The sequence below is a fragment of the Panicum virgatum genome, chromosome 9N, assembly GCF_016808335.1.
Source record: "Panicum virgatum strain AP13 chromosome 9N, P.virgatum_v5, whole genome shotgun sequence".
Taxonomy (NCBI): Eukaryota; Viridiplantae; Streptophyta; class Magnoliopsida; order Poales; family Poaceae; genus Panicum; species Panicum virgatum.
In genome coordinates, this window is record NC_053153.1 from 78,135,187 (window position 1) to 78,157,370 (window position 22,184).

At 43.8% G+C, this 22,184-nt stretch overlaps 1 pseudogene across 1 annotated transcript; it reads right to left on the reverse strand.

The window, feature by feature from the left end:
- Positions 1-7,587: 7,587 nt before the first annotated feature.
- On the reverse strand, positions 7,588-15,956 carry LOC120687664 (annotated as a pseudogene). Its single transcript, XR_005680801.1, has 24 exons — positions 15,655-15,956; positions 15,465-15,571; positions 15,251-15,366; positions 14,445-14,707; positions 14,184-14,255; positions 13,985-14,060; positions 13,726-13,824; positions 13,483-13,637; positions 13,257-13,361; positions 12,991-13,077; positions 12,082-12,166; positions 11,857-12,004; positions 11,207-11,283; positions 11,038-11,118; positions 10,113-10,304; positions 9,918-10,031; positions 9,688-9,780; positions 9,474-9,600; positions 9,257-9,333; positions 8,893-8,940; positions 8,738-8,807; positions 8,598-8,671; positions 8,400-8,510; positions 7,588-8,183 (listed from the first exon to the last, which is right to left on the reverse strand). The product of XR_005680801.1 is annotated as a putative ion channel POLLUX-like 2 (transcript).
- Between the last annotated feature and the right edge of the window lie 6,228 nt (positions 15,957-22,184).

A 22,184-nucleotide genomic window follows, 5' to 3' on the forward strand; every position in this document is an offset into this window, starting at 1 on the left:
TGTGTGTGTGGAGATAGATGATCCCGTCGGCAGGCGTACAACTTGGAACCATCGAGTCCCGTTAAACAATAGCGAAGGCGTATTTCTTCTCTTTAAAAGATAGTTTACGTAAACGAAATTTTGAGTCGGATGTTACGTTAAGATCTTTCGTAAGAAACCACGCCAAAGGTGAACAGTGGCACACAAATTAAACCTTGAGCAGCATCCATACATGTTTGGCGAATGGCGATGGACACGTCAAGTTTCAACTTGTCTCCAATTCTGATTACGCAGAGCTCAGCTAGATGAATGTTGTTTAACGTATCTGAAGTTGAAGAAACGGAACCTATACTGGATGGAGGCCACTATAATTTGTCGCAAGTTTCTTCACAGATACACGCCGGAGGTTTGTGAATTTAGTGGTGGTCCCATCATTATGTTCTCTAGCTTCAGATCTGGAAGGAAGAACCAGTAGACCAAGTCGAGGCGGTGCACACACACCTCTGCAGCGAACAGGGCTCCTTAGGTGCACTTTTTTGTTTTTGAAGCAAAGTTATGTGTTTCAACTAGGAAACACTTCATGAATGAGAAAATTGCTAGTCTAAGATCCGAAACAACTGGTTTTGTTAAAATAGGATTCCTAACATGCGCTTGCTAAAATAGGTCTCCAAACATTTGGACTTCAAAATACATGACATTATAGCCATTTTAATTCATTTGATAAATCTAAATACATATATTTTTTCTCATATGACTGTATTGCCCCTCCCAGCCCTAGACGCCGCCTGACCGCGCCGCCGCCTCGCCTGGCCGCCGCCGCCGCGGGCTCGGAGTCCGCGGGGAGCTCCTCGAACGCGGGCAAAGACGATGGCGTCGATCTGGCGAGCTTCGACAAGGCGTTCGTCGAGGTCGACAAGAACACGCTGTACGACCTTCTGCTGGCCGCCAACTACCTCAACGTCAAGGCGCTGCTGGACCGGGGATTTCTAATCCGCACGCGCTCGCCAGGAGGCTTCCTGGCAAACGATTTCAGACATGCCCCTACATACTATTTTTGGAAACCAAACATTGTGTATCTTTCTCTTTCTGAATTTTCCCCTTCCGCACATGTGCACCAATCATCGTCATGCGCGATTTTTTTTACCGAACATTTTGCCACGCACCCAGACCCGTTCTCTTTCACGAGCTTTCCAAGAGTCTTTTTTCGGGCTATGCTAATAGGCACGCGCGCCAGCACCTTTGCGAGCGCTCCATCGGACAACATGCAATTTGTCTTTTCTGCAAAATTTATTCTACACATTTTTAGAATTTACAACTTATATATATGTATAACTTCTTCTAGATAGATATTAACTAGTTGTGATAACTTTTCATCACATCTTTTACAATATACATAACTTTTATCTATAATTTTTTCCAATCAAATTTTTATGTGGTAACTTTTTAACATTACTTTCACAACATGTACAAATTTTACTCATAATTTTTTAGCCTAGTTAATAAGGGATAGTTTTGAGCATAACTTTCACGTGAATATTACAAATTTGAGAACATAAACATTTGATTTTCTAGTTTATGGACCGGGATGACACAGTGGAACAAGTTTATGGACCGAGATGACACAGATGGACAAATTTGAGGACCTGAACGATCGATTTGTGAGTTTAGGGACCGGGATGACACAGAGACACAAGTTTAGGGACCGGTGATAGACTTTACTTTAAAAAAAAACTTCTCACACAACTTTGATATATAAGTTTGTCATACAATTTGTAAAAATACAAGTTCCGAAGATAACTGTTTAGCATAAATTGTGTAAAATATTTGTCAAAAGATCATCTTGGAAATACAATATAAAAAAGGTAAACAAAAAGGATACGGACTCCAACTAGCAACTAGGCTCGTGTATCTCTGTCGGTACCCTGCAACTGGGGTACCCACTCCTACTGTGCCAAGACTCGCGTAGTTATCCGTAACTACGCCCTAAGGAGCTGAGCAGCCGGACCCCTGGGGTCCGACTCCATCTCACCGGACCAACGGTCCCGGACCCGCTTCCCGCTCGGGGACGGATCCGGTGTCACCACGTGTCCTAGAGGTGGAAATGCTCAGTACCTGTGGCCGCGGACCCGGACCCCCGCAGGTGGGTCCGGGACCTCCACGTGCCATCCGGACTCCCGCAGATGGGTCCTGGACCTCCACGTGCCTATCCGGACCCCCGTGAGCTCTCGGCTCAGCTAGCTGCTCGGGAGGGGTCCGGAACCGCCACGTGTCACGCGGGCGCGGGCGCAAGCCTTCCGCTGGAAGCTCCCTCACCCACCCGCATTAAGTGCGAGTGGTTGAGGTGGGCTCTGCTGCCTCTGGGCACGGGGCAGCTTTTGTCAGTCCACACTATGGATCGCCAATTACCGACGCGGCTCGTCATTTACCAAGACAAGCATTAAAGACTCAGCGCCGTGCGCATGCGCGACGAGTCATGATGACCAGCTACTGACTGGAGCAACAGTGCACACTGCTACAGTGGACTGAGTCAGTAGTTCGGCGCTTCATCATGACCTCGACGCGCGGCTGCAGAGGCTAGACTCTACTCTGACAGGACAGCTCAAGACCATCCCTGGTCAGAAACTACGCACGGAAGCCGACGACAAGATCTCCGGATCTGAGGCATTGAAGGCCAAAGTGTAGTTTATAATACATCGCCGGGTCCACATGTCGGGGTCCGTGCGGGTGGGTGAGGGAGGCTCTGCTGCCGCTGGGCACGGGGCAGCTTTTGTCAGTCCACACTGTGGATCGCCAGTTACCGAGGCGGCTCGTCAGTTACCAAGGCAAGCATTAAAGACGCAGCGCCGCGCCCATGGGCGACGAGTCATGATGACCAGCTACTGACTGGAGCAACAGTGCACACTGCTACAGTGGACTGAGTCAGTAGTTCGGCGCTTCATCATGACCTCGACGCGCGGCTGCAAAGTCTAGACTCTACTCTGACAGGACAACTCAAGACCATCCCTGGTCAGAAGCTACGCACAGAAGCCGACGACAAGATCTCCGGATCTGAGCCATTGAAGGCCAAAGTGTAGTTTATAATACATCGCCGGGTCCACATGTCGGGGTCCCGCTCAGTGTACGTGCTCCCCTTGGACATATAAAAGGGAGAGCACACCCGCTAGAACACAGATGCATAAGGACGGACTCAAGCTCTCGCACCTCCTCACTCTCGTGGGAAGGCAATACAACACACAGTGGACGTAGTGTATTACGTTCCGGCGGCCCGAACCACTCTAAATCCTGCTGTGTTCCTTGTGTTCTTGAGGGAGATCGATCTAAGACTAGCTAACCCCCCGAGTACACACCCTCTGGGCTAGGGCGGGTGCGTTCCGCCATCCGACCGTGGTTGCAGCACCACGACAATCTCATATACATGCACGATAAGCATAGTACTCATCCTCTCACAGAAAAAAAAAACATATGTACGCAGACAGCAGCTAGCTTGCGCCGCTATCGCGTCGCGCGCTACGAAGCCAGAATCCGGGAAGGGACGCTAGTAGAAAGGAAAAACGAAAAAGGAGAAAAGGCACCTATAGGGCCCACGCACGATTTCGCTGTCTAATCGATCGCTGGGAAGCTCGCTAGCGCTCGCGCGTAGGAATGGATTTGCGAAACTCTGCTGCCAGAAGGTCGCCGACATGATCAGTGGCAAGACCCCAGAGGCTGCCATGATCAAGTAGCGGAGGCCGCCGCCATGGATCAAGTGCTCAGATCTATCGGGTGCCCCTTTGCCATGCTGTTTCTTCAACGGATCCTGTTTCCAGTGCTACCTCGAGATACTTTGCTGCAGACATTAGTTTTCAAGAGGAGTCTCGCGGCGATGGAGTACTCACGGCGTTGAGAGGGAAGGGAGAGAAGGAGGGCGGCGTGCAAGGGAAGGAGGGGCGGCGTGCGGCGATGTTCTTTCCCAGCGCGACGGGAACGAAATTCGTACTCGGGCCGAGAGGTCGTGGATGAATCGGTAGATAGAATAGATCAAATACCACAATGGTCATTAAGAAAATGAAGTGCAAATGTTTGGGGTCCTATTTTAACGAAGCCGATGTTAGAAGTCGTATTTTAGCGAAGCCGCTCGTTTGGAGTCCTAAAATAGCAATTTTCTCTTCATGAACATACTCTTGCGCTGTGAGATTCAGCAACGTTAGCATGCCCTGTAAAGATCCTGATAGCAATGGAAAGAATCTGGTTCTCCTTTAGGAGCATGGCAATGGTAATCAAGCTCCACTCCCAGGGCCTTCCCACTGCAGGATTTCATATTCCTCATCCATGTGATGGAACCGTTAAATTAAAACTCCAAATTAAGCGTAATGACCGTCATTTGAACACATCGGACGTATTAGCTTAATGGTTTAATTTGGCGATACTTTCTCAACCCACGGCCCTATCGAAACAACACCGGTAGTCCCACGCGAAGGTGGACGTAGATGGTATAAGCACGACAATTACTTGAAAATACAACACTTGACATAATAGGATAACACACTTTTACAAACCAACTTCGAATACAATAATTTTACAAACCGGGTTTAAATACATATTTGATATACAAGTCTTCCAACTATTAAAACTAGAATTTATGCCAAGGAAAAGACTATACTGCACTACCCCTAGAGGTACAGCCTGACACCACCGGTCAGACCGGTGCATTCCACCGGTCAGACCGGTGTGCATGGGTTCCCCACGTAGACACTGGTCAGACCGGTCCCTCCGACCGGTCAGACCGGTCCAACAAAATCTGAGGGGCTGCAACTCTGCCCTTAAGTGTGCAACCCGACAACTCTCTAACCTAGGGGTCTCGATTCACGACTTCCCACCCCTCTGCATCCCGGCGGATAAATTTGACGCAGCAAGGGCAGAAATCCACGTCTGTGTGCCCTGAAATAAAAGTATGGTTGCAACAAACCCTAAGCAACTAATACTCAGCAAGACTTACCCGACCAGTGGGTATAAATTAACCCACGTATCTAGACATGCAAGGCTTTTGGCTAGTGGTTATTTTGCAGAAAAGCACTGTAAGCGACTCCTTATGTCCCAAGTTTTAGCTCCCATTTCTATCAATAGAATTACTAATCATCTATGATTAGCAGAACTACAACAATCAAGGTGATCAAATCATTAATTAGATATCATCAGCCCACATTTCATCTCTTCTCATTCTACTCACTTTCCTTTCTACGATGTGACCAAGAGATCAAGGCCCTCATAACCGCGAGACACGGCGAATCGATTCGATTTAACCTTGCAAGGTGGACATAAACAACACTGCACGCAAAAGCCCCGTCGGACCCCACGCACCAACCTTTCCCCTCCCCGCCTCGAACTACAGGAACCAGCCCAACGACATATGGTCAGCCGAGCTCAACGTGAGACCACCAAAAGTAAACATATGTATCCCCAATTCTCCGCGACTACTCTACTCGCCCCAGGAGTTGGGTGTGGGTTCCTGTAATTTCGAAGCAAAGCAGTACTCGGCTTACCGGTTTCGACTACCTCTTACTCCCGGCATGCGGCTAGTACAATTCAATCCCCGATCAGCGCAGCCGACAACGTATCGGTCCTTAATCGACACAGATGGGGCTACACCTCCCCCCATCCGGTCTCCCATCCCATACCTTCCATCTTGAATATAATAATTCATATACTGTAATTTAAAGACATCCTATATCTCGCGAGTGACAGAATTATCACTCGACTTCTATCGAGCCCTATTAAGCATAGCAGTGCTAACGACCTATTCATACTAGTATAAGGCCCAGGAAGACCTAGGGATCATACAACTAAGGTTTCAAACAATTCCTAAACCTAATGCACAATTATTAGAGACATATATAGATGTCATAATTTGAAATAGGAGGATGTGCACCGGGGCTTGCCTTGAGTCTGCTGCTCAGCGCTAGGGTGAGATGGGCCTTGGGCCGACTCCCCACGGACCTCCTGCTGCGGGGCTTGCCCCCGTGGCTCCTGTGGCTCCGCAACCACCTCGTATATCACCACCTCCGCCTTGGCTGCTACACGTGTGCATATGCATATGATATGAGAGAATGCATGCATGATTTGCAAAAATTATAAGTAACCGATACCCGAATTAGTTTTCATTTATTTACACTAACTATCCCTTACTAACCCCTCTCAACCACTGCCACACCGGTCAGACCGGTCTGGCCTGTGTGCGACTCAAAACAAAAAATCCGGAGTATCCGGACACCTACTCGGAGTATCCGGACTCCCAAGTCTGGGGTTTCCGGGCCTAAACCCGGAATGTCTAAACCACCACAAACCCGGAGTATCCGAACCAATGGCCGGACTGTCCGGACCCCTACCGGTCAGACCGGTTCTGCCCAGATCAAAACCTAGAATCCTTGGCACGGCAAAAATCGCCCACTAATTCCAATATCCTTCTAGACACTGGTTCCTAAATACATTTGGACGTTTTTGACCAGAGGAAAATACCTAAAACCATCTAGAAAAGGAGATCGAACCATCCCTAGCTAAAATACCTTGGATGACCTTTTTCCCCCGCGAAGAACTTGGATTCTCAACTCCCCAGGGAGGGAATCACGAAGAGGAAGCTCTCCCACGCCGGTTTGATCCTTCCTTGGCCTTGGGAATCAAAGGAAAAGGAGAATTTGGGGAGTTTAGGGCTTGGGACGGGATGAGCTCGGGGAGAGTGAGGGGAGAGAGCTAGTGATGATAAGTGAGTTGTTGGGAGAGAGAGAAAAGTGGTTTAAATGATGTGGGCCCAAAACCCACAAAACAGTTTCAACCGGTCAGACCGGCCTGGCCCAAACTGACAGAACAACTTGATTTGGTGAATTGTCGCGGAAGTTAGAGCTAATGGCCGAAATTAATTCTTAATTACAGGTGATTAATACCTTAAGTGTTACAATCCAGATATCCTACATCCAACTTCGTCCAGTAGGCATCAATCAAACAGAAGCATAAGAACAATTCCTCCAATAACTGTCCCAGCAAAGAGCCGGCTGAATCGATTTCTGTTGATCACCGGTGTCAGTCTAAGCAGTAATCGTTGGACCATAGATTCAAGGCTATGCTTGCTTTGCTGCAACAATCTGTTGACACGCCAGCACTTATGTTGTTTCAGCTGCCTGAAGATTGGGGAGCACCTCAGTGAATGGCGAGGACCAATGTGGACAGCTTTGGGATTATAAGCCTCTGGGTCACAGGACTGGATTTCCTCTGGCTCTTTGCTAGACCTGAAGTCTCGCCACTCACCCGGCCTCCCCATCTGCAGAGGCCATCGTTTTCTCACCCTCGTATTACATGCCCTGCACGTATATATGTAATATGTGGGGGTGCAAGCCAGGTACAGCCTGCAGGCTGCAGGTAAAAATATGCACATGCAAGGGAACAAGAATCTTTAACTGACCTCTTAGTTGCTCTGGCAAAGACAGATCTCATAAAGCTGAATCTGTAGAAAGGTTTGTTGAAGGTAGCTAAAGGTAAAATAAACTTTTCCTGTGTCAAATCAGATGCTAAAGGAGAACTTATCTCCCACAGAAAATAGCAAGGCCACACCCAGCTAATTTTGTCTAACTCTGAGTCAAAAAAAAAAAAATCGAAACACCGTATGCATTGATCAGATGGAAACTTCTTTTTTCAGACATCTACATCATACAAGTTGACTGTTTTATCCACTATGTTTACAAATTAATAAAAAAAGATCCTGCAATTGAACTGCAGAATAAAATATTTGCACCAAAGAAGTTCTACAGCTATGGAACAAACAGAATTTAGTCCTCGGCTATATTTTGCTTTTCCTTTGTACGGAAAGAAATGAAATATCAACAGGCTATAGATCAGTGTGGGTGCTAGCACCTTGGCGTTCTCCAGACAGATTTAGCACAGCCTTTTTCTGGTTCGCTTTTGGCTGTTGCATTTTCAGTGTGATATATCAGTGTAAGACAGTCTAGCGTGGTTCTCCACAGGACCTGAGTCATTGTAAGAAACTTTCATATCTTCTTAATGGAAATATATGCAGCCCTCCTGCATATTCTCGAAAAAAATAAAGCAAGCTGAAAGAACTATCTGGAAGTTTCCCTGTCCATCATAATTGGCTGTTCACCTTCGAATTCCGATATCACAATGAGCGAATCAGTCATTTCAAGAGATAGTGGCTCCAACTTGTTGGTAGGATTTATATGCTGCCATGGGGATAAAATAAATGAACTGTATCATTATTAGCACCTAACAAATTGTAGTTGTTGATATTCGAAAGGACAAAAGAACCCCATGTCAAAGCACATCAGGTCAATAGAACCTCAATGGCATCTGAACAAACAAAAGTTATCTGAACAAGACCTAATGTACTTAGAACATCATTTGCACATAAAGCTAACAAATAACACGGGAAAAATTACCTGCTTGCCATCCTTGACGTAACCAATTGCAACTTCACGACGTAAAACTGCCCTTTCAGAAAGCTCCGAGAAGGATATTTTCTCTCCTTCCTTCATGTATAGGCTGATTTCCTAAAATGAAATAAATGCAACAGGGTACATGCTTCAAAGACCAAAAGCAGCCTAGAATGTACTGGGGACAAATTATGGTCATATTACCTTAATATAGATCTCATCACCTTCAGCATCCAGAATGTCCTTCCACACTTCATTCAGCTCGCTAGTTTCCGCAACTACATCCCATTGTTGTCATGAGATAAAGAATTTTTTTAAAAAAATGGAACAACAGGACAACTAACCTTGTGCTGTCACACGGCTCATTACTTCCTCCGCTCCAATAAATGAAAGCGAGGGTCTTATTTTAGATATCTGTATAAAATGGAGAAGTCAAGAACTTTTTGCCAAATTTAAATTATTTTCATGACGAGTAATTAGTATATTAGAAAATTCTTACTTGTTTACCCAATCCTGTGTCGACAATTTCTGAGACAAGGTTCTCAACCTAAAAGGTATTTCAGGTTACAAATCAGATAACTCAAACAAATATGTATCTTTTTAGGATCTTAGCTTAGGAACATTTATAAGAAAAAACGCTGTAGAATGACAAGTTGGACCATATCAGGATCCAATGTTAGTCCCATTGTCAAAGGGAGAACAAAGAATAAAATATACCATCATAGAACCAATATTTCATTGAATAATGATTTGTTCATTCTGGGTTCAAATTTGAGTCTCGGTAATAGATAATTTGAAGAAAATATGCAGGTTTACTTATTGCATTTCAAAGATTATTAGCTAATTATCAGTGAGGAGCTGACCATAATGCCATGTTTCTCGCAAATGTTTTCAGCAAGAAGAAGGGTATATGCCAACTGTTTATCAGCCTGTGTAGCATCTGCTAAAACCACAGAGTCACAGATAAAGCATCAATTATAATAATGATCTAACAACAATGAGAATGACGATGAAGATGACGATGATGATGGTAATTGTACTAATCATAATCGAGAAATATCATAGTTCTTTTGTTGGTACCCCCAATGAGCCAGTCTCTGTCAGATATCACAACAATTGAAAGTGGAACTTTTTTATCAGACTTGGCAGATTTCCGGATGTTAATTATCGTGTCCTTCAGAGTATCATAGTTCAAAGGACACCCCACCTGCATTAGTATGTTTCAGATAAAATTCAGATAGTAACATTTTATGTATGACTAAGCACACTAACAAAGGTATAGACCGAAAGATACCCGATGAGAAACTTTAACATTTTTAAGCTGGCTCTGCAAAGGGGGGTTGATAATACTGCTCCTCTCTTTAACAGGGGTTTCAGACAAGATTTCCTGCACATTGAAGTAAATTAGCTCGTCCAAATTCCACCCTAGGTATCAGCGTATGATCGGTTTCTTTTGCCATGATTAAAGTGTGAGAGTAGGGCAAATGTGTTTATTGTTGTCGCAGTTGGTCTCTGCCTACATACCACTGTACTACCAGGTCCAAGGTAACTATCATACTCCCGTATCATCTCAGTAACTTTTGGTCGCCAACCAACAATAAGCACGCTTTCCTTTGGCCCCAGCATATAATCACTGGTCTGCATACATTCACCAAAGATGAACCCAATAACTTAGAAAGGGGTGAATTCCTATAGATGCATCATTAGATCAGACTTTACCTTAGACAGCGATTTTGAAGGGCGCTTTACAATGCTCTTTAGCCGTGTTTCCTTGTCCGTGGTAGCAGCCATACTAGATCCTTGATCCTCTCTTGATTCTGAGTAATGGCTTGATGTTTTTGTTTCTTTTGGTCTGCTTAACAATGTATATTGAGGTCTTCTCCTCCAACGAACAGGAGCAATAAGAAGCAACTATGAAGAAAAAAGAAAGAAAACGAAATCAAGAGTGCATCAAGTCAAAAACTAAATATATAAAGTGCCATGCATCTACTCATGACTGATCCTAAAATTTCTAAACTTCCACCCCACTTTCTTTATGTAACAGTGAGACAAGTTTAATTTTTTGTTCTGCATAAATGGTTCCGGAGAAAAGTTTCAAACAAGAAAAAGTCTACAATGATACTTCCGAATGAGCAACTATATGGAAAGGGAGCAATGAGTTACAAGCGTGGAATGCGAATTCACACACACTCTATTTGTGCAAGGGAAAAGTATTCACTCATCAGAAAAAAAGTGGAATGTCTCTGTTAGGTGCTTGAGACCTCAACGGCTTCCCTTTACTTGCTTAATGAACCATGATACATCCCCTCTCTTTGTATAGAGCCCACACTGAAGTAAACAATAGATACACTCCTAAGTAAAGACAGTTGGTTCCAAGTTAAGCTGCTTTGGGGAGAGGAGATGGTATGGCTGCCCTAGGGCTGCTGGCCACCATCCATCCCCTTGGTTAGGTAGTAGCAGCTGAGCCAGCTGCTGCCTATAACAGTATTTCATTAGCTCATTTTGATGGATGATTCAGGATAACTAGTGACTGAGGCTTGAAGCTTTCAACAATCACATTGTTCTCATGTAACCCTATGTCAAGGGAAATAATTTTCTATTATCTGGCTTTAATATAATAACCAGCATCCAGAAAGATACATACTTTGTCTGTTTCTTTCAGCACTTCATCATCGCTTGGGTGAAAATAAATTTTTCCAGACCGGAAGATACCACAAACAACTGCCTGACCATGAACATGAAGCGGAAATGTCATAGCAAAAAGAAGTGGAAAAGACAGCAGAGTTGAATCAGTATATTGGAAAGAACATTACATCATGGATTTTACGTCTGACATCCATGTACTTCATGCCCCCTAGTTCAGTCAGGCTGAAAAGATTGAAAACATTTTCTGCAGGACAAAACAACAAAAGTAAAAAATCCAAGTAGGGTAAATTCCCTCTACATCTTATTTGAGGAAAAAAAATCAGCCCAAAACTCATCAGGACACTGTTAAACTAATGTAAACTGAGCCAACAAAGCAGAAATGTATAGAATGATAAAATTACAGAAACATGGCAGTATCAGAACAATCTGCACACATCGGAAGTATACTATGGTATGATTTTCCCTAAGATAAATAATGATTTCAGAAGTTCTAAAGAATAATAAACTAAGTCATGTTTGGCATGTGGCTGTACCAAAACATGCCACACAAAGTGTTCTGAAAAAATTCTGGCCAGATATTGTGATATTAAAACATGGCGAATACATTAGACTGCTATGTATGAGTATGATGATTTTCAGGCGATTGCAGTTGCAGTAGAAATTGTGCTAAAGCAGCTAAACCATCAGATGAACGATGAATGGCAAAAAAAAAGTGAAGCATGAAAGACCTGGGTAACACAGTTTTGCTCCCAGATGCAAAGTATAGCTCACGTAAGTTGTTATTCACAAATACATGTTAGCAAGATAAGAGCATTACTGCACTGGTTAAGCAAGTGCTTGTAGATTTTGAGAAGGCCCTTTTGCCTAGAGCATTGCACAAACAATTTAGAAGCAACCATCTCCACAGGTTGCACATTTAAGCCATTGATTGATTTCAGAAGTTCGCAGGTGGTGGAGTTAGAAGCCTACATTAATACAAGAGATAAGCATAAAGGCCTAAATGTTTATAAATGCATAGTATAGATTGTGAACTTGCATATACCTCAACAATGATAGGGATAGATGCGATTTGTGTAATAGGTTGCAGAGCCAATAAAGAGACAAATGCATCTGTGTCCACTTCATACCTGAGGAGGTTCAGCAGGTTAGAGCAAGTATAATAAGGTACAGTCAGCTGGCGAAATAAACTGCCACATCATCTAAATCCAATGTGGAGTGAGAAACTAGGAAAGAGAATGAAGTAGGCGAGTCATGAGTCGCCGGCCTAAAGCGGGCGCATGCGCGCGCCTACAGCTCCATTGGCTGCGCTGCTGCTGCGCTCAGCAGCTATTGGTCGCATACGCTGCGATGCTCCCTTCCAATGCACTGCCGAATTTAATACTCTGCCACGCTGGATTTCAATCCGCCGACTGCTGGCGACTTCATTAGCCATTCTCTTAGATAGAAAAATAAATTTACAAAAATAGCTGACAGCACAGTTAAACATAATGCAAACTTGAACAACTGGTGCTAAAGTTTGCAAAATGTAAAGAGCTTGTCTTGTTATATTTTCTCACAATTATAAACTAGCTGTTTGTTCCAATACATTCATTCAAATATTCAATTTAAGAGTTACAAATATCCCAACGCCCTTGAAATGTTTAATCAAATGGACCTAGAAATTGCTATCATATTTCACAAGGGCTGACAGCACAAACGTAGGTTGGCTCCGCCCGAGAGAGCCAGATGACCTGCTGTTACAGCACTTGCTATTTGTCTGCAAATTCTTGATTCACTAATACTACAAAGGAATGTTATGAGATACATATAAGTCAAGCTGCCCCTCTGGCCCTCTCTCAAATGGTTCAGTACTGGAAACGTCATGTAATGCTAGCCTGAGCCTGTGGGAAATTCCCTACAGCTATTCATTGAGAAACATGCTCAAAGTCGAAGGTTCATGATACATACATACCGTTCGTTCTTTGCTGGCAAGATGATTATAGACTTTGCTCTGTGTGCTGCTGCCCTCTCAAATGATTTTGGCATGCTAAGGCTACAACTGCAGGTTTAAATGCGCAGCCACAAAATGTTTTCAGTATTCACAAATCAACGAAAATATTTGTGCTCATGGTATCTGCTTGTGTTCTTCACAAAAGTGAAACTGGGATAAAGGTAAACAGATTAAATAAAGTTGTCACTCCTTCAGAGAAGCAATACCGTGATGAGTAATCCCTTTACCTCTTGGTGATTACATCAATATGGTTCAAATCTTTGGCCATGCCATCTGCAATCTTGTCAACTTGCTTCCTTGGAAGATCCGAGAGAAGAAGGATTCTCTGCTTCCTGGACATTGTTCATAAGAAAACAATCAGCTGCATTAGATAGTATAGATAGATCTTACCAATCCTCGACAGCAAAAGGATGGACCTACACTAATCGAAATGATGTGTCATCCTTCAGTTACCTTGCTGTAGCTACACCTAAGCGAATTGCTGATTCGTGGAGCTTATCCAATTGGTTCAATATGGAAATCAGATGGCTATTGACTCCACAGATGATGATATGATCATCCTCAATGACCTGCAACTATGCCCCTTCCCTTACTTTATGCATATGGGTCTGTGGACAACCAGGCATATGTGTTAGAAACCGCATCAACACAGAAGTTTTTTTCACATCAGTTTCAGATGATTTTGAAACCACTCACTCTAAATTGCTCTGTCATTGCGCTTAGTAAACGGGAATAGAATAATATACCCCAGACAGCAAGAAAGAATCCAATGACACGCTCAATACGTGTCTTTTGCTGTGCAAACAAACAAAACAACAGATTAGAAAAGGGTCATTATAGGAAAAGAATTTAAAGAAATAGTTAGTCAATCTGTTAGGTACAAAAACAGCTTGGAAAACACATCAGTCCTTAAGCCTCAAAGAAACTGGCAGTAGTCTCCCTAGTCCCTGCTTACCCTTAGATGGGTAGATGATGAACACAGACATGCCCAGGCTTCCCAAAAGCAGTCCTCCAGGGAATGTTGTTTGTTCCTGAATTAGAAACCAAGATACTTTATCATTTTTTACATCAGAATCAACCACCAAGGATATAGAATATCCTCCAAAAACAGAGAATAAGAAAATAAATGCATTTTTCAAAAATAACTAACAGACCTGAACTTATGAAACAGTAATCCTCCAACAATGACAAATGAAAAGCACGTGATGAGCAAAGTAACAATAGACCTGCAAACAAAATCAAGATGAAATGTGAATTTAATAAACTTTCATCAAGAACTTTGGTTATTATGCATAACTACGCCTTTGAAAAGAAAATCATGATGTGCAAAGAAGTAACAGCTCAGTGACAAAAGAAGCATGAAATGATAGCATACAGATACTACGAAGTTATCTACATCACAGAGTAACACTTACAAGACAATGTTCCGTTCAAGCTGAGAATTGAACAGATAGTATAATCGTGAAATACTCCATCTGACATCAGGCAACGGTGGAAAAGTCACATCTAGCTTAAGAGGTATGGGTTTTCTGATAGGATCAGATATGCAAGCAAATGGCAAAGTTGTAATGCCACTTGACATCCATGGAAGCAAATTCATCAATTGCATCCGGCTAGAAACAATTTTGTGTAGAAAGAAGATTGCCATGCTTATAATGGCAGCCATGTTACTGTTTCCCTGGGGGGGGAAATGAAGCAAACATAATGTGAATTAAATAGACAATTCATTGCAAAGTACTATAACTAAACAGAGGGCCTTGCATATGATATATTGTGTCTTATTAATACCCTTAGTAATGTTACCGACATAGCAACACTAAGCAAAATATCCAACCTGAAGTACTATCATACATCTCCAGTAGGAATAAAAAAAAAGGTACCGATGGGCTATATTTATTTGGTAATCAGTTCGGTAGAAGCAATGTTTCTGCAGAATTTTAAAATTCAATGTTCCATATTCCCCTCAATGCGGCATAAGTATATACGCTATGAGGGGATAAAAAGTCGAGTTGAGAAAAATTACAATAGAAAACAAACATACATCTTAATCATGTGTCATGTGCCTTGTCTATTCAGTTTTCTGTATCAGATTCCTGCAGATCACATGGCAGCCACTAGCATCCCAATATACAAAACTTGCAGGATTGGAGCAAACACATCCACTACAACATATTAGTTGGCTCGCAACAAGAGAGAACAACCATTGAGGAAAAAAAATCACCTGTGTGGGAAATCGCAAGGAACTTGCAGTGGCCGTTGAAGTGTTCGGCGTTTCTGCACTCTTCACAGTAATGTCGTTATCATCGGCCCCGCTCTCCGAGGTGAGCACTCCTACTCCTGATGAAGTAAGACAAGACAAACGAAGCTCAAACAAAAAGGAGCAGGCGTGGGGAAATGACAAGCCAGACCGTGACAGAGCAGCCGCTTCACCGAACCTGGGTTGCCGGGCGGATCGTCAGCGCGGCGGGCTCCGACCCAGCGGCCGCGGTGATGAACGCGGAAGCGCCCCGGGAACGCGTGGAACCTGGAACCGGTGAGCGGGCTATGCGTTCACTCTCCGCCGTTGCTCCGCAGAACAGAAACAAGAGGGGATCGGAGCAGTCCACTCGTTGGGCGGCGGCGTACCTGAGAGCGCGGGGCGTGAAGGAGGGGAGGGCTCGACGGAGGGAGAGCGGTGGCGGCGGCGACACGGCCGCGTGGAGCTGCGACCTCATCATCGCCTCGACGCCTTCCCTCTCGCTCGCTCGCTCGGCGCGCGCCTGTCTCGGGAGTATCGGCTCTCGGCTTGGCCAGTTGACGAGGCCGTGCCCGGAGGAGTGAGGGTCCCGAGGCGAACCAAGAGGCGCTTTTGAGTTTGACCAGGGAACGCAACGCAACGGTGATGCCCCCAAGGGATCAAGGATGAGGGCGGCGGACATATGCGGTGGCTGCCGGCCGGGGGGCTCCCACAAGTCCGATGTCGCGCTGGCTTTTCGCTTTTGGGGGCGTTCGAAACAGAAAGGAACATGGCCCAGCAAACGTACCCTACATCGAGATCAAGCCAAAAGATATCGCGATCTCGAGCTTGTTCCTTCTTGCCCCGAGCATTGTCAGCACGCTGCACCGTTGTTTCGTTTGCCCAGAACATTATCGACACGCTGCACTGTTGACACCGCAGCACGCTCCGGTACTGGAGTGTCGCCGTCAGTGGGATAGGATAGGAACTCTCGATTCTCGATGTGTTAAATAATTTTAACTTTGATTAAATTTATATAAAAATTGCTAATATTTATATTTTTAAATAAATTTAGTGTGAAAATCTATTACATGATTAATCTCACCATCACCAGAATAGAAACTCTCGCTTCCGATGATTCAAACAATTTTAAATTTAATCAAATTTATATAAAAAAATAGTAACATTTATGTCTCCAAACAGATTTAGTATGAAAATATATTACATGATTAATCTAGTCATATTTATTTTATGGTATAAATATTAATACCATTTTATACAAATTTAGACAAACTTTTAAAATTGTTTGACTACTCAGGGACCGAGAGAGTTGCGTAGAGACGGAGTAGAAACTGAGAGCCCTTCCCCTTGACATCACCAAACTCATCAGCCTCTCAAATAAAAAAATGTCATTCCATCATAAACCGTATTCAATAATTATTAACACAGTGATTTAGGACTACGTTATATCACGGATTTAATAAGCATCGAGTCCACTGGTCACCAGTCTACAAATTGATCTACCCTACAAATACATTCGCACCAAAATCACATGGCACAACGCTTCCACAGTCATCTGGAGCACACAAGCATAAACTTGGGGCACTAGCTCACCTTAGAGGCCGAGCAGAACAAAATAAAGCGCGATATCAAGCTTGAAGGAATTGGGGGAAACTGAGGGTGGGAATACGTACTATATATAGTTAGCTATCATATCACTAGAGCTCAACTTGATGGAGAACCACCCGGATGAGTTCATCAGTGTTACTGTGGAGAATAGTTTCAGGAGTTGTTGATGGGCACGTGCAGACGAAACAACCCCTCTTACGATGGGGCCGCTGCGCTGGGACTTGGTCTGAGGTAGGAGGTCCTCACGTTATCTTCTCCAAGCCCATGAGGAGAGCAGTATATACAAGGATCAGGAACGTTGAACCGAGGAATTCTTCCATGAGCTTGTTTTTCCTTTCCATAACATGGCCAGCATCAGTTAGACTCTCCATGGCTTTGCCCTGCAAAAATAAGACCCAATGTCTTATAACTGACCAAGTGTTTGGGTGAAAGACTGCATTGAACCCATGCAGGCAAACAACTTACTGTCAGTAGTCACTAATGATGCACAAACTTTAGCTTAGAGATGGAATCCGGAGTGGCCCATTCCACAGAGTGGAGCCCAGATAATTAACTACACACACAAGTACTAGGCAGCTAGCTGTCCAAATAAATTCTTCTACTGCTGATGTGTTGCAAAATTCTTAAATGGGTCCCATGAGAACATAATACCTTGCAGAACTAGGCAGCTAGCTGTCCAAATAAATTCTTCTACTGCTGATGTGTTGCAAAATTCTTAAATGGGTCCCATGAGAACATAATATTACCTTGCAGCATACTGGCTCGCTACTAATTTCGCTCTGCTCATTTCAACAAAGAACTTACATAGCAATCAATGCCCTAGTACTTGGACTAATCAATCTCACCTATACTAAGGACTACCATGTACCGTGTGAGGCTGCCAAATCACAATTCATTTTAGGAGGTAGACAATCAATGGAATTCTTAATCATTTAACCTTTGAACCCTTTCCTCACACTGATTACACATTGATAAAGTACTCATCATACAATACACTTGGATGCGATATTATGTACTGTTGGTTGACTTCACTCAGAATCACATAAAACAGTCAGCACAAACAAAATGAAATTTCATCTAAATATTTTCATACGCAGATCAGTTATATTGCTTGAATATAGACCATAAGCTGACTAGTCTAGCAGTCTCAAAAATGGAGAAAAATAGGCATCGGGTGAAAATACAGAGTTTATCTTTCCTCGAAAGACAGTGGAGAGCTGTGTGTCATTTCATTAAGATAGAAAAAAGAGTACAACGAGTCTGGTCAAGACCCAAAACGAGTACAGAAAACAGCCACCGACCCACACACACACTCAACAAGAAGATTGAAGGCATGCTACAGACAAACTAAAGTAAATCTTTCTTTGCAATCCAAAATTTGTGAAGTATTGTTATTTTGTTTTGAAATCCAGGACTACCTTTTACGAGGTAGCTAGCTCAAACACTACCTTTTAAGCTTGCTCAACACTACCTTTTAAGAGGTGTAGTGATGCGAACTGATCAAGACCAAGATATCATGAGCACCAAATAAGCACATCAAATGCTGGAGTATCGGTTCATGAGAATGAAGCTTAAAAATTGTTGTCAGATGCCTAAAAAAATCAGCGGCTAATAATATATTTTTAGATACCTTCAGCAATACAAGAGGGACACTGGAAATTGTCCGGGATGCAGCATCAGAAAACTGCATGATTATCAATGTAAGAACCTACAAAGGGTGCAAATCACGATCACAAATCAGCAATGAAATGCACAACCACAAACCAGCAGTGCTCTGAATGTGAAAGTTAGGAACAGCCTGCTCTCAAGAGCTTTTCAACCAGCTATATATGAAATTATGAATGCTCAATGTTTAACTGCGTGACTAATCCTAGATAGGTGCATCCAATATAAACCCCTAAGCAATTGTCTCGTTTAACTTCAGTGACAGTAGCAAAGCATGTTTTAGGAATCAATATTTGTTGAAAGCATGTTTAAACAGGTAAAGAGTAGACCACTGAATTCAAATCGGACAATAAAAATAAAACGCTGCCAAGCAATGCTGAGTGCGATCTAGACAGACCCACTATAATTTGACAGAAATGCCTACAGATTGGAGTTCTTTTAAGTTTCATGCCAGAGTTATCTAACTTTCATGCCATAATACTACCATCACATCGATTCTGATGTCAACTAATGAGGTTGGCTTAAAAGTAGGCCCACCAAAAGGTGAGACTTAAGTAAGCTCAAGACATTTGAAAGTGGACACTCCCACACCAGTTTTCCAGAGCCACCTGGTATAGATTGGACATCTAGAAAAAACTAATCCAGAGGAAAGGCCGCCGCTCACCATACCCAGTCAACTCAATGGTTACTATGATTTAGCTGCAATGTGCCATGATTTGATTTGATAAACACTCAACGTAGCTCTTACAATTCAAAGATGTGGACATCTTACTACAGAGCATCCACCAAATTCAGTTATCCTTGGGCTATGCAAATATTAATGGACGGAATGTACACAGTCGAAGGACAGAATCCAACAGGCACCTGTAAGGCCATGGAGGCACGATTACAAGCCAGGTAATTATGTGGTAACAGCAGAAAATGAACTACCGTACAATGGCAAGCACATTTCGAAGTCCCCAACCATATCACCCACAAATCAGAAAAGTCGTTTTTAGCATCAAAATCCAAGGGCACCGGGATTCTATGGAGTTCTGTAGTTTCGCAAATAATCCAAATGAATACTTACAGGTAAGAAAACTACAAAGTCGCACAACCAACCTATGCTTTCACACAGATACAACAAGGCAGATCAAAATCCCCCTCAGGAGGAGTCGCATAGGGGAAACATGGGCATACAAACAACGGCTACCGAACTGTAAAATAACAACGGAACACATTTCAATCGGAAGCAACGATGGCCCCCAAATACAGAGCACTTACACGGCACCACTAGACAAGGTCATGAAAAAAAAAAGCAGCGTCACAAGCATTTGATTACGAGGACACCACGACACGCGCTAGAACGAACGAGGAACCATGGACCTACCTTCAAATCGCCCGCAACCGGGAAGCACGATCGAGCGAGCGGGCCGGAGATCACGAGGCGCCGAACCTGATCGAAGCGCGGGGCGACCGGGCGGCGCCCAGATCGATCCCGGACGACGACGACGCGCTAACTAAAGAAGCGGGCGAGAGGCGCGTCCCCGCAGCAGGCGGCACAGCATCTGAGCGGACAGCGACGGCGCCCCCGAAGCTAGTTGATGCGAGCACGAAACCCTAACCCCCCACGGCCCCAAGGCCCCGCGGGTGAGGGGGAAAGGGGGGGCAGGGCAGGGGCAGAGCAGCGCTGAAACGAAGCAGAGCTGGGTGATACACGAGTACTACTACCACCCGCCCCCCTCCGGATTTCCCGCGCGAGCGTGGCGCGTTGATATTACCCTCGTGGCCCCGCGCAAGACGACGCGGCGCTCCGCTTGGCGCCCCGGGCGGTGGCCCGCAGGGGCGAGGGCAGGAGGGTAACTTCCACCCGCCGTCTCGGCAGCCGGCGACCTTGCTTCCGTTTTACACTTGTGCCCCCCCCAGCCCAGAAACCGATGGGGCCCGGAGCCCGAGGGTAGTAAAGGAACTGCCCCTGGCCCAAGGCGGGAGGGCGCGGAGAGGAGGGTCTTTGGTTTTTTTAAAGAGAATAGTAATATCTTGATTGGTAATTATGGTGTTAAATAAAAATAGTTTATAAAATTAATTTCATAACTCTGTGTTAGGAACTCTGAAGATTTTAACAAAGTCTTTGACCGCGTGATTTGATAATGGTTAGTATAGCATCACTGTAGCTAATTATTAATTAGCAGAAATGCAGAAGAGGTGCAGCAGCTGATGTGGGGGTGGCGACCGGTGAGCTGCTTGTGCATCCGGATGGGATCGCGAGGCCAGACTGGTAATGATGCGGTTTTGATCTCAGCATCCCCGCTGCTTTCTGCAGCGTACATCAGGGAGCGGCAGAGAAACGTGCCGGTACTTTGGCATTTCAGCGGGAGTGCCGTGATGAACTGCGTGGCTCTTGTTTAGCTGCGCATGTAAAATTTTTAAAATAGAATTTTTTTTCCACATTTTTAATGTTAAATATAGAGTAATTATAAAATCCGTCTGTAAATTACGAGGCGAATCTAATGAGCCTAATTAATTTATCATTAGTGCATGGTTACTGCAATAATTTAGTGTCTAATTATGATCTAATTAGGCTCATTATATTCGTCTCGTAATTTACAAGCAAACTATGAAATTAGTTTTTTATTTCATTTAGATTTGATACTATATATATATATATATATATAAGATTTCTCTTAGATGTGATAGTTTTGGAATTTTGAATTTTACAACTAAACAAGGGAGGGGGTGATCAATGAATCGTGAAAGTGAAACCATGGCAATCCAACGTAAAAGAAAAAGTAACGTATGCTGAGCATAAACATGGGTGCAGCAGAACAAAAACAGGCTGGCCAAAGATGCAGTAGAACTGGAGAATGGACATATGGATACGGATATTGATACATATGGTGCATTTTTTTATTGAGAGGACAGGAACGTTGAAAGGTTTTTATACATACCACACAGTCGGCAACACGGTAAGGTGCAGTGCAGGCCATGATTAGAATTTCACGACCAGCAGGGCCCATGATGCTCCCTATCTATCACAATCCGCGGTCTCTGTACAAAAGTCGCAAAATGCTGCCCCTATGAAACCGTTCCTTCCGATCCCTGCTCACAACAAAGCATGTGAATGTGTGAATCATCACCCAAACAAGAATAGGGCACTGCAAGAAGTATGCTGGCATTATTGAAAATTTATGTTGCCAAGTAACCGTGATGTAATTAAATGAATAAAATCACAACAGGCAGTAGGAGACACTGCAATGTTGGAGATTATCATCAATACTGAATCTTCTGTCGAAGTCATACAAGCTGAAGTAGTTCGATTTTAGCAAAAGCATGAGCATGTACCTTATATTCTGATACATAGAAACGGGGAACATACAAGTAATAACACTCACCTGCAGAAACCTCAGAGGATTCACACGGATGTGAAAATGATTTCCATGAACTCGCTATGCATCAGCCAATCAACTATCAACATTTTTTTCTCTCTCAGAATTAGTATCCACCGTCTCTGTGTACTGATCAGTAGACGGATCGTCATAATTGTGTATCTGCACCTAAGATTTCAACCATTTGAAATCAGTTCTGGAGTTACTTGCTTTCTTCTACTTCCTTTTCTACTCTTTTGATTGCCAATGTCAAGAGGGTGTGCCCATGTACCAGACTGATC